The sequence below is a fragment of the Arachis ipaensis genome, chromosome B10 (assembly GCF_059453495.1).
Source record: "Arachis ipaensis isolate K30076 ecotype BB chromosome B10, ASM5945349v1, whole genome shotgun sequence".
NCBI lineage: Eukaryota > Viridiplantae > Streptophyta > Magnoliopsida > Fabales > Fabaceae > Arachis > Arachis ipaensis.
The window spans coordinates 51488845-51498555 of NC_142435.1; the positions used below are offsets into that span (position 1 = coordinate 51488845).

At 40.3% G+C, this 9711-nt stretch overlaps 1 non-coding gene across 1 annotated transcript; it reads left to right on the top strand.

Annotated features, from left to right (window-relative positions):
• Nucleotides 1-1577: 1577 nt before the first annotated feature.
• LOC148580018 (small nucleolar RNA R71) lies at nt 1578-1685 on the top strand. The gene has a single exon (XR_015896354.1). It is a non-coding gene; the product is annotated as a small nucleolar RNA R71 (small nucleolar RNA).
• The last annotated feature ends 8026 nt before the right edge of the window (nt 1686-9711 follow it).

Consider the following 9711-nt stretch of genomic DNA (forward strand, 5'->3'; position numbering starts at 1 on the left):
TGTGGGGGCTCTGTTTGACTCTGTTTTGAGAGAAGCTCTTCATGCTTCCTCTCCATGATTACAGAGGGATATCCTTGAGCCTTAAACACAAGGGATTCTTCATTCACTTGAATGATCAATTCTCCTCTGTCAACATCAATCACAGCTTTTGCTGTGGCTAGGAAGGGTCTGCCAAGGATGATAGATTCATCCATGCACTTCCCAGTCTCTAGGACTATGAAATCAGCAGGGATGTAGTGGTCTCCAACCTTTACCAAGACATCCTCTACAAGTCCATAAGCTTGTTTTCTTGAATTGTCTGCCATCTCTAGTGAGATTCTTACAGCTTGTACCTCAAGGATCCTTAGCTTCTCCATTACAGAGAGAGGCATGAGGTTTACACTTGACCCTAGGTCACACAAAGCCTTCTCAAAGGTCATGGTACCTATGGTACAAGGTATTGAGAACTTCCCAGGATCCTGTCTCTTTTGAGGTAGTCTCTGCCTAGTCAAGTCATCCAATTCTTTGGTGAGCAAAGGGGGTTCATCCTCCCAAGTCTCATTACCAAATAACTTGTCATTTAGCTTCATGATTGCTCCAAGGTACTTAGCAACTTGATCTTCAGTAACATCTTCATCCTCTTCAGAGGAAGAATACTCTTTAGAGCTCATGAATGGCAGAAGTAAACCCAATGGAATCTCTATGATCTCATTATGAGCCTCAGATTCCCATGGTTCCTCATTAGGGAACTCATTGGAGGCCAGTGGACGTCCATTAAGGTCTTCCTCAGTGGCGATCACTGCCTCTTCCTCCTCTCCAAATTCGGCCATGTTGATTGTGTTTATGGCCTTGCACTCTCCTTTTGGGTTCTCTTCTGTATTGCTTGGAAGAGTACTAGGAGGGAGTTCAGTAACTTTCTTACTCAGCTGACCCACTTGTGCCTCCAAATTTCTAATGGAGGACCTTGTTTCAGTCATGAAACTCTGAGTGGTTTTAATTAGATCAGAGACCATGGTTGCTAAGTCAGAGTGCTTCTGCTTAGAGTTCTCTGTCTGCTGCTGAGAAGATGATGGAAAAGGCTTGCCATTGCTAAACCTGTTTCTTCCACCATTGTTGTTGTTGAAGCCTTGTTGAGGCCTCTGTTGGTCCTTCCATGAGAGATTTGGATGGTTTCTCCATGAAGGATTGTAGGTGTTTCCATAGGGTTCACCCATGTAATTCACCTCTTCCATTGATGGGATCTCAGGATCATAGGCTTCTTTTTCATATGAAGCGTCCTTAGTACTGCCTGGTGCAGCTTGCATTCCAGACAGACTTTGAGAAATCATATTGACTTGCTGAGTCAATATTTTGTTCTGAGCCAATATGGCATTCAGAGTATCAATCTCAAGAACTCCTTTCTTCTGACTTGTCCCATTATTCACAGGATTCCTCTCAGAAGTGTACATAAATTGGTTATTTGCAACCATTTCAATGAGTTCCTGAGCTTCTGCAGGCGTCTTCTTCAGATGAAGAGATCCTCCAGCAGAGCTGTCCAATGACATCTTGGACAGTTCAGACAGACCATCATAGAAGATACCTATGATGCTCCATTCTGAAAGCATGTCAGAAGGGCACCTTCTGATCAATTGTTTGTATCTTTCCCAAGCTTCATAGAGGGATTCACCTTCCTTCTGTCTGAAGATTTGGACTTCCACTCTAAGCTTACTCAATTTTTGAGGTGGAAAGAACTTTGCCAAGAAGGCATTGACTAGATTTTCCCAAGAGTTCAGGCTTTCCTTAGGTTGTGAATCCAACTATATCCTAGCTCTGTCTCTTACAGCAAAAGGGAATAGCATAAGTCTATAGACCTCAGGGTCAACCCCATTGGTCTTGACAGTGTCACAGATTTGCAAGAATTCAGCTAAAAACTGATGAGGATCTTCTAATGGAAGTCCATGAAACTTGCAGTTCTGTTGCATCAGAGAAACTAATTGAGGCTTAAGCTCAAAGTTGTTTACTCCAATGGCAGGGATAGAGATGCTTCTCCCATAGAAATCGAGAGTAGGTGCAGTAAAGTCACCCAGCATCTTCCTTGCATTATTGGCATTATTGTTGTTTTCGGCTGCCATATCTTCTTCAAGTTTGAAGATTTCTGTTAGATCCTCTCCAGAGAGTTGTGCTTTAGCTTCTCTTAGCTTTCGCTTCAAGGTCCTTTCAGGTTCCGGGTCAGCCTCAAGAATGCTTTTGTCTTTGCTCCTACTCATATGAAAGAGAAGAGAACAAGAAAGTATGGAATCCTCTATGTCACAGTATAGAGATTCCTTGAGGTGTCAAGGGAAAAGAAGAATAGAAGGAGGAGGTAGAAGAATTTGAACTTATCAAGAGAGATAAAATTCGAATTATTGATAATGGAGGAGTGTTAGTCCTTAAATAGAAGGATGTGAGAAGAGGGGAAGAATTTTTGAAAATTAATTAAAAGATTTTAAAAAGAAATTTGAAAATTTGATTGAGATTTTCGAAAACTAAGATTGGGAAAGAAATAAAGTGATTTTTGAAAAAGATTTTGAAATTAGAAAAAGATATGATTGAAAAAATTAATTTTGAAAAAGATGTGATTGAGAAGATATGATTGAAAAGTTATGGTTTTAAAAAGATATGATTGAAAAACAATTTTAAAAAGATTTGATTTTTAAAATTAATTACTTAGCTAACAAGAAAAGATATGATTCAAACATTAAACCTTTCTCAACAGAAAAGGCAACATACTTGAAATGTTGAACCCAATCATTAATTGTTAGCAAGTATTTTTGAAAATGGAAAGAAATTGATTTTGAAAGAGATATGATTGAAAAGATATGATTTGAAAAAGATTTGATTTTGAAAAAAATGAAAACTTGAAAAAAATGTGAATTAAAAACAAAATCTTCCCTCTAATGTCATCCTGGCGTTAAACGCCCAGAATGGTGCCCATTCTGGCGTTTAACGCCCAAATCTCTACCTTTTTGGGCGTTAAACGCCCAGCCAGGTACCCTGGCTGGCGTTTAAATGCCAGTTTTCCTTCTTCACTGGGCGTTTTGAACGCCCAGCATTTTTTGTTTGATTCCTCTGCTGAATGTTCTAAATCTTCAATTCTCTGTATTATTGACTTGAAAAGACATAGTTTTGAAAAATATTTTTGAATTTTTTTGATGATGAGAAACAATAAAAATGCAACTAAGATCAAATAAACAATGCATGCAGGACACCAAACTTAAAAATTTTCATATAGGAGACACTAACAAATTGAGAATGCATATGAGAAACAACAAAACACACTAAACAAGAGAATTTAAAGATCAGAGCAAGGAAATCATCAAGAGCAACTTGAAGATAAATGAAGACACATGCATGTAATTTTCGAAAAATGCAAGAAAAATAGAAACATGCAATTGACACCAAACTTAAAAATTAATACTAGACTCAAACAAGAAACATAAAATATTTTTGGTTTTATGATTTTATAAATTTTTTTGTGGTTTTTTCGAGAATTATATAGAGGAGAAAATAAAGAGAATCAAAACTTTTAATAAGAATTCCAGGAATCATTGCAATGCTAGTCTAAGACTCCGGTCCAGGAATTAGACATGGCTTACTAGCCAGCCAAGCTTTTAATGAAAGCTCCGATCCAAAACACTAGACATGGCCAATGGCCAGCCAAGCTTTAGCAGATCATTGCTTTTAATAGCAAAATTGATAGAAATCAACAAGCTCTTGTGATGATAAGTTGAAACCTCGGTCCAAAAGATTAAACATGGCTTCTCAGCCAGCCAGACTTCAACAAATCATCATGAAACTCTAGAATTCATTCTTAAAAACTATGAAGAACAAAATAGAAAATCTTTTTGTATTTTTTTGAAAATTTTTTTTTTTCGAAAAATAAAAAGGAAAAGTACATAAGCTAAGCAACAAGATGAACCGTCAGTTGTCCAAACTCGAACAATCCCCGGCAACGCCGCCAAAAACTTGGTGGTCGAAATTTTGATCATCAATGGCGCCATCAACATGGTACGCTCAATTGTAATCTCAACTCTTTATCACAACTTCGCACAACTAACCAGCAAGTGTACTGGGTCGTCCAAGTAACAAACCTTACGCGAGTAAGGGTCGATCCCACGGAGATTGTTGGTATGAAGCAAGCTATGGTCATCTTGTAAATCTCAGTCAGGCGGATTCAAATGGTTATGGAGGATGAATGATTAAAAGATAAATAAAACATAAAATAAAGATAGAGATACTTATGTAATTCATTTGTGAGAATTTCAGATAAGCGTATGAAGATGCTTTGTCCCTTCCGTCTCTCTGCTTTCCTACTGTCTTTATCCAATCCTTCTTACTCCTTTCCATGGCAAGCTGTATGTTGGGCATCACCGTTGTCAGTGGCTACAATCCCGTCCTCTCAGTGAAAATGTTCAACGCACTCTGTCACAGCACAGCTATTCATCTGTCGGTTCTCGATCATGTCGGAATAGAATCCAGTGATTCTTTTGCGTCTGTCACTAACGCCCCACAATCACGAGTTTGAAGCTCGTCACAGTCATTCAATCCTTGAATCCTACTCAGAATACCACAGACAAGGTTTAGACCTTCCGGATTCTCAAGAATGCCGCCATCAATTCTAGCTTATACCACGAAGATTATGATTAAGGAATCCAAGAGATAAACACTCAATCGAAGGTAGAACGGAGGTGGTTGTCAGGCACACGTTCATAGGTGAGAATGATGATGAGTGTCACGGATCATCACATTCATCAAGTTGAAGAACAAGTGATATCTTAGAACAAGAACAAGCTGAATTGAATAGAAGAACAATAGTAATTGCATTGATACTAGAGGTACAGCAGAACTCCACACCTTAATCTATGGTGTGTAGAAACTCCACCATTGAAAATACATAAGAACATGGTCTAGGCATGGCCATGAGGCCAGCCCCAAAATGTGATCTAAGGTAGCATAGAACTACTCAAAGATTCCTCTTCGATTCTCTTAATACAATAGCAAAAGGTCCTATTTATAGAGAACTAGTAGCTTAGGGTTTACAAAAATGAGTAAATGACGTATATATCCACTTCCGGGCCCACTTGGTGTGTGCTTTGGCTGAGCATTGAAGCATTTTCGTGTAGAGACTTTTCCTGGAGTTAAACGCCAGCTTTTGTGCCAGTTTGGGCATTTAACTCCCACTTTGGTGCCAGTTCCGGCGTTTAACGCTGGGAATTCTTGAGCTGACTTTGAACGCCGGTTTGGGCCATCAAATCTCGGGCAAAGTATGGACTATTATATATTGCTAGAAAGCCCAGGATGTCTACTTTCCAACGCAATTAAGAGCGCGCAAATTGCGCTTCTGTAGCTTCAGAAAATCCACTTTGAGTGCAGGGAGGTCAGAATCCAACAGCATCTGCAGTCCTTTTCAGCCTCTGAATCAGATTTTTGCTCAGGTCCCTCAATTTCAGCCAGAAAATACCTGAAATCATAGAAAAATACAAAAACTCATAGTAAAGTCCCGAAATGTGAATTTTAAATAAAAACTCATAAAAATATAATAAAAACTAACTAAAACATGCTAAAAACATACTAAAAACAATGCCAAAAAGCGTATAAATTTTCCGCTCATCACAACACCAAACTTAAATTGTTGCTTGTCCCCAAGAAACTGAAAATAAAATAGGATAAAAAGAAGAGAATGTACAATGAATTCCAAAAACATCTATGAAGATCAGTATTAATTAGATGAGCGGGGCTTTTAGCTTTTTGCTTCTGAACAGTTTTGGCATCTCATTTTATCCTTTGAAGTTCAGAATGATTGGCATCTATAGGAACTCAGAATCCAGATAGTGTTACTGACTCTCCTAGTTAAGTATGTTGATTCTTGAACACAGCTACTTTATGAGTCTTGGCCGTGGCCCTAAGCACTTTGTTTTCCAGTATTACCACCGGATACATAAATGCCACAAACACATAACTGGGTAAACCTTTTTAGATTGTGACTCAGCTTTGCTAGAGTCCTCAATTAGAGGTGTCCAGGGTTCTTAAGCACACTCTTCTTTTTGCTTTGGACCTCGACTTTAACCGCTCAATTTCAAGTTTTCACTTGACACCTTCACGCCACAAGCACATGGTTAGGGACATCTTGTTTTAGCCGCTTAGGCCAGGATTTTATTCCTGTGGGCCCTCCTATCCACTGATGCTCAAAGCCTTGGATCCTTTTTATCACCCTTGCCTTTTGGTTTAAAGGGGTATTGGCTTTTTCTGCTTGCTTTTTCTTTTTTTTTTTTCGCATATATCTTTTTTTTTTCTGCAAGCTTTTCACTGCTTTTTCTTGCTTCAAGAATCAATTTTATGATTTTTCAGATCATCAGATAACATTTCTCCTTTCCCTTTCATTCTTTCAAGAGCCAACAATTTTAACATTCATAAATAATCAAATTCAAAAATATGCACTGTTCAAGCATTCATTCAGAAAAATAATAGCATTGCCACCACATCAAGATAATTAAACTGTTTTAAAATTTGAAATTCATGCACTTCTTTTTCTTTTTCAATTAAAAACATTTTTCATTTAGGAAAGGTGATGGATTCATAGGACACTCATAGCTTTAAGGCATAGACACTAAGACACTAATGATCATAAGACACAAACATAGATAAACATAAGCATAAAAAAATTCGAAAAACAGGAAAGTAAAGAACAAGGAGATTAAAGAACGGGTCCACGTTAGTGATGGTGGCTTGTTCTTCCTCTTGAAGATCTTATGGAGTTCTTGAGCTCCTCAATGTCTCTTCCTTGCCTTTGTTGCTCCTCTCTCATGATTCTTTGATCTTCTTTAATTTCATGGTGGAGGATGGAATGTTCTTGGTGCTCCACCCTTAGTTGTCCCATGTTGGAACTCAATTCTCCTAGGGAGGTGTTGATTTGCTCCCAATAGTTTTGTGGGGGAAAGTGCATCCCTTGAGGCATCTCAGGGATTTCATGATGAGGAATTTCCTCATGCTCATGTCCATGAGTGGGATCTCTTGTTTGCTCCATCTTTTTCTTAGTGATGGGCTTGTCCTCATCAATGAGGATGTCTTCCTCTATGTTAATTCCAACTGAATTACAGAGGTGACAAATGAGATGAGGGAAGGCTAACCTTGCCGAGGTAGAGGACTTGTCCGCCACCTTATAGAGTTCTTGGGATATAGCCTCATGAACTTCTACTTCCTCTCCAATCATGATGCTATGAATCATGATGGCCCGGTCTATAGTAGCTTCGGACCGGTTGCTAGTGGGAATGATTGAACATTGGATAAACTCCAACCATCCCCTAGCCACGGGCTTGAGGTCATGCCTTCTTAAATGAACCGACTTTCCTCTTGAATCTCTCTTTCATTGAGCGCCCTCTTCACAAATGTCTATGAGGACTTGGTCCAACCTTTGATCAAAGTTGACCCTTCTAGTGTAGGGGTGTTCATCTCCTTGCATCATGGGCAAGTTGAATGCCAACCTTACATTTTCCGGACTAAAGTCTAAGCGTTTCCCCCGAACCATTGTAAGCCAATTCTTTGGGTCCGGGTTCACACTTTGATCATGGTTCTTGGTAATCCATGCATTGGCATAGAACTCTTGAACCATTAATATCCCGACTTGTTGAATGGGGTTGGTAAGAACTTCCCAACCTCTTCTTCGGATCTCATGTCGGATTTCCGGATATTCACTCTTTTTGAGTTTGAAAGGGACCTCGAGGATCACCTTCTTCATGGCCACAACTTCATAGAAGTGGTCTTGATGCACCCTTGAGAGGAATCTCTCCATCTCCCATGACTCGGAGGTGGAAGCTTTTGCCTTCCCTTTCCTCTTTCTAGAGGTTTCTCCGGCCTTAGGTGCCATAAATGGTTATGGAAAAACAAAAAGCAACGCTTTTACCACACCAAAATTAGAAGGTTTGCTCGTCCTCGAGCAAAAGAAGAAAGAGAAGAGTAAAGAAGAAGAAAAATGGAGGAGATGGAGGAGGCTTTGTGGTTCGGCCAAGGGGGAAAAGTGGTGTTGAGGTTGTGTGGAGAAGTGGTTTGAATTTGGATGGTGAGGTAGGTGGGGTTTTATGAAGGATGGATGTGAGTGGTGAAGAGAATGGTGGGATTTGATAGGTGAGGGATTTTTTGGGGAAGAGGTATTGAGGTGATTGGTGAATGGGTGAAGAAGAGAGAGAGTGGTGGGGTAGGTGGGGATCCTGTGGGGTCCACAGATCCTGAGGTGTCAAGGATAGCTCATCCCTACACCGAGTGGCGTGCAAAAATGCCCTTTCTGCCAATTTTGGCATTAAACGCCGAGCTGCTGCCCTTTTCTGGTGTTTAACGCCAGCTCTTTGCCCATTCCTGGCGTTAAACGCCAGTCTGGTGCCCCCTTTCTGGCGTTAAACGCCCAGAATGGTGCCAGACTAGGCGTTAAACGCCCATTTGCTGGCCTTACTGGCGTTTAAACGCCAGCAAGCTTTTCCTCCAGGGTGTGCTATTTTTTTTCTCTGGTTTTCATTCTATTTTTGCTTTTTCAATTGTTTTTGTGACTTCACATGATCATCAACCTACAGAAAACATAAAATAACAATGGAAAATAGATAGATATAACATTGGGTTGCCTCCCAACAAGCGCTTCTTTAATGTCAGTAGCTTGACAGTGGGCTCTCATGGAGCCTCACAGATGTTCAGAGCAATGTTGGAACCTCCCAACACCAAACTTAGAGTTTGAATGTGGGGGTTCAACACCAAACTTAGAGTTTGGTTGTGGCCTCCCAACACCAAACTTAGAGTTTGACTATGGGGGCTCTGTTTGACTCTGTTTTGTGAGAAGCTCTTCATGCTTCCTCTCCATGATTACAGAGGGATATCCTTGAGCCTTAAACACAAGGGATTCTTCATTCACTTGAATGATCAATTATCCTCTGTCAACATCAATCACAGCTTTTGCTGTGGCTAGGAAGGGTCTGCCAAGGATGATAGATTCATCCATGCACTTCCCAGTCTCTAGGACTATGAAATCAGCAGGGATGTAGTGGTCTCCAACCTTTACCAAGACATCCTCTACAAGTCCATAAGCTTGTTTTCTTGAATTGTCTGCCATCTCTAGTGAGATTCTTGCAGCTTGTACCTCAAGGATCCCTAGCTTCTCCATTACAGAGAGAGGCATGAGGTTTACACTTGACCCTAGGTCACACAAAGCCTTCTCAAAGGTCATGGTGCCTATGGTACAAGGTATTGAGAACTTCCCAGGATCCTGTCTCTTTTGAGGTAGTCTCTGCCTAGTCAAGTCATCCAATTCTTTGGTGAGCAAAGGGGGTTCATCCTCCCAAGTCTCATTACCAAATAACTTGTCATTTAGCTTCATGATTGCTCCAAGGTACTTAGCAACTTGATCTTCAGTAACATCTTCATCCTCTTCAGAGGAAGAATACTCTTCAAAGCTAATGAATGGCAAAAGTAAACCCAATGGAATCTCTATGATCTCATTATGAGCCTCAGATTCCCATGGTTCCTCATTAGGGAACTCATTGGAGGCCAGTGGATGTCCATTGAGGTCTTCCTCAGTGGCGATCACTGCCTCTTCCTCCTCTCCAAATTCGGCCATGTTGATTGTGTTTATGGCCTTGCACTCTCCTTTTGGGTTCTCTTCTGTATTGCTTGGAAGAGTACTAGGAGGGAGTTCAGTAACTTTCTTACTCAGCTGACCCACTTGTGCCTCCAAAT